The sequence below is a fragment of the Acipenser ruthenus genome, chromosome 7 (genome assembly GCF_902713425.1).
Source record: "Acipenser ruthenus chromosome 7, fAciRut3.2 maternal haplotype, whole genome shotgun sequence".
Taxonomy (NCBI): domain Eukaryota; kingdom Metazoa; phylum Chordata; class Actinopteri; order Acipenseriformes; family Acipenseridae; genus Acipenser; species Acipenser ruthenus.
This window is the reverse complement of record NC_081195.1, coordinates 54,075,108-54,078,301: the sequence shown is the minus strand read 5'-3', so window position 1 is coordinate 54,078,301 and position 3,194 is coordinate 54,075,108. Positions and strand designations below refer to the sequence as shown.

Sequence of the window (3,194 nt, the reverse complement as noted above, 5' to 3'; positions counted from 1 at the left end):
ACTATCAAAATATTCCTTTGTTTGCAGTGATTTTCTATGTGCCTTTCAAATGGTATTTCAAGAAAAAGGAATATTATAATGAAGTTTCTGAGAATCTTACCAAACCCTGTGGCTTCAGAGAATCAGGCAGCTCAGTAAAATGTAAAACACGTTTTACACTATATGCTCAAATTGACAGTTTCATGAAGGCAAATCTCTATATAGGGGTAAAAAATATATATGTGTCTGATTGGTAATCCTGCAGGAGTTCAGCACAACACAGAATGAAATACAGTAGGATTCACACTCACAGTGGTTAAAACGTTTCTTGTTTGTGAATTATATTTACTTTAGGCAATAGCTAGAATCTGCTATGAATGTCCAAATCTCTACTTTACAGTTTGTAATGTATGTGTACTTTGTAGTTATGTGCATCTTCTCTTGTTTCAGTATGTGCTCCCTGTGATACTCCAAAAAAATATTCAATTACTTGGCACCGTGAAATTGGGATAAGCCCTTCCAAAGGCCTAGGCAACCGCAGAGGGCAAGAGGTGCATGCTCATCACTGGCTTCTATAAAAAGCATGATGGCACCAGTGGATACAAGGTGAGAGCCTGAGCTGTGGCTTTATTCCACAAGCTTTTATACTGCAGTCCAATGCTCTTTGCACTGAGGTAAAACATTGGTTATGTTTTTAGATGTGAATGCATTTTTGTTTTCTACTGAATATATAATGTATATGTGCTCTATCCAGTTGCTGCCACCATCTGGACCCCATTGTCAGCTGGATGGTGCATCTCTGTTAAGCTGTCCTTGTTGTATAATTAAAAAAAGAAGAATGTGTATACAGGAAAATGGATGTCCCAAGGGATAATGCTGTAAGTTGTATCCATACAAGTTGTTAATTAATTATTAATTGTTTTGTTTTTAAGTCATACTGCATTGAAGAATGTATTGCAGACCACTTGGAATAAGCTGATGGTTGAAATGTTGTTAAAAGACAGTACAGACAGTTTCCATTGAGCACTTTGTTAAAAAAAGGTCACTGGTTTCTCAGAAATATTAATGGTGGTAGACACCTAAAAAACAAAAACTTTACTTACCCACTAAGAAAATGGACTGCAGCTGCATTGAAACCCTTCAGAGTTGAAACCCTGCTTATAATGTACTGGTTTCTTATTGGATACCTGTGAACGAGTGGTTTGCAGTGCACAGGTGTAGTGGTGATGCAAGTGCTCCAGACAACGACAGAAACAAAGTTCATGGTTCAAACGATTCTTTTATTTTCTTTTTGGTCAGCTTGACCGTTGAAATAATAATGATGGCTCTGCCCAACTATGGGTGTTGCCAGAGTATAAACCAAGGGGTTTCAGTCCCAAAATAATAATACAAAACACAGACACACAACACAGATACAGACACGTCTATGGACAGTGAGTGCTCTAGGTGCAGGTGCAGTGATTTAACAGTAGTGTTGTAAGTACAGGTGCAGTGCAGTCCGGGTTTTAGTGCTGGCTTGAAGCGACAGCTCCCGGGTTCGTATTAGTCGTCTGACAAAAGACAAATACAGACAGTTACAAACAAACCAAACACTTCAATCACGAGTACTAATAGGTTGTTTTCTTTCTCAGTCCTAGCGGTAACCACATCAAAGGAACAGAATACATCATCACATCCCCAATTATACCCTTAGTCACACCCCCTGCAATAACTAGTCCAGTCACGTCTCCTCCAATCTATGACTGACACATCGCACACCACTTTAGGGCAATTACTTTGGGCATTGTGACTCCGCCCCCTTCCTGGCTGGCTGACTTCCGACTGACCCTGGAATTAACTGCGAGACCATCCAGTACAAGGCACTCTGTTACTGTTAAACAGCGCCCTCACAGATCGGAAGGGAGGTTGTTCACTAGCATTCATTCACTCTCTGTCACAATACCCAACACAGGTTTACAGCAACTGGATTAATTCAAGAATGGGCAATCACTTGAATTCTACAGAAAAGAGGGTTTTAAATGGGATGGTCCTTTTTATTGTCCCTTTTTTTTTGAATCAGCATAACCAATGCTGAACCGGTTAAAACCCAGCTGTACTAACTCTGACCATGTTAAACCAATGTAGACAACACATACACATGATTAAAGGGATTTTACAATGGATCCAAATGCTCCAATGATTCAAGTTAGCTATTCTTTTTTTTTAAACAAGCATAACCAGCTTTTGAACCAACATGAAAACCAGCTCTACCAGCTTGACTACCAGCTCCAATCCTATTAAACCAGTGCTGGTTACTGCTGGACAACAGATTTAAAACTTTCACCTAGACCTGGAATACCCTATAGCAGTGTCCAAAAACTGTAGTAGTATAACATGTAATAGCATTAAAATACCAAAACCTTCTATAACTACATTATACTGGTATTGGTAGTCCACTTGCTAGCATACTGTAATACTTATAGTAAATATATATATATATATATATATCTATTGTAGAAGGAATGAGGTACACAGAGGGTACAATAAAGTAAATTAAGTAAAAAGTCGTGTCCACCCTGCAGTGCAGGACCTCTGTAAACCAGGAGAGGCAGAGCTAAACCAACTTACTCACTGGAGGAGGGGTGGCCTGACTGTACACTGCCTCTAGAGGGGACTTAAGGAAGACTACGGAAAGCAGGATTAAAGTAACTGTGGATTATAATGGTTGGGAGTACACATTAGAAAGCTGAACATACTCACCTTGCAGTTCCACGCCAGGAGGTCTAAGTGGACGGTGAGCGACGGACCTGAGACCAATCCTGAACTTGTTGAGAACTTGACTGAGGGTCAGACTCAAAAACGTTTGTATGATTCACTCCCTCAAAACTACAGGGACACTCTGTGTTTGTGTTGTGGATAACGCAGGAAGAGCAGCAGCACAATAAAAATCACTGTAGTTTTGCATTTCCTGTGTGGCGTCCATCTGTTCACCCTGTTCTACACCTTCTGGCTATCCTATGAATAATACGTAACTAATACCAACCGGTTACAATATATATATATATATATATATATATATATATATATATATATATATATATGATACAATTGACTGTTAACATGTTCTACATACTGCAGAAACATCTGCATTTCATGGACAGAAAAGTAGTAGGGTATGGCATAAAACATCAAATTAATCTTGCTTAAATTTAAGTGAGGTACCCCTAAGGGCACAT

The 3,194-nt window shown here is 39.2% G+C and overlaps 1 long non-coding RNA gene across 1 annotated transcript; it reads left to right on the top strand.

Annotated features, from left to right (window-relative positions):
* The first annotated feature begins 440 nt into the window (after positions 1-440).
* On the top strand, positions 441-2,949 carry LOC117414881 (uncharacterized). The gene is made up of 3 exons (XR_004546314.3): positions 441-585; positions 734-857; positions 1,611-2,949. It is a non-coding gene; the product is annotated as an uncharacterized LOC117414881 (long non-coding RNA).
* Positions 2,950-3,194: the final 245 nt, after the last annotated feature.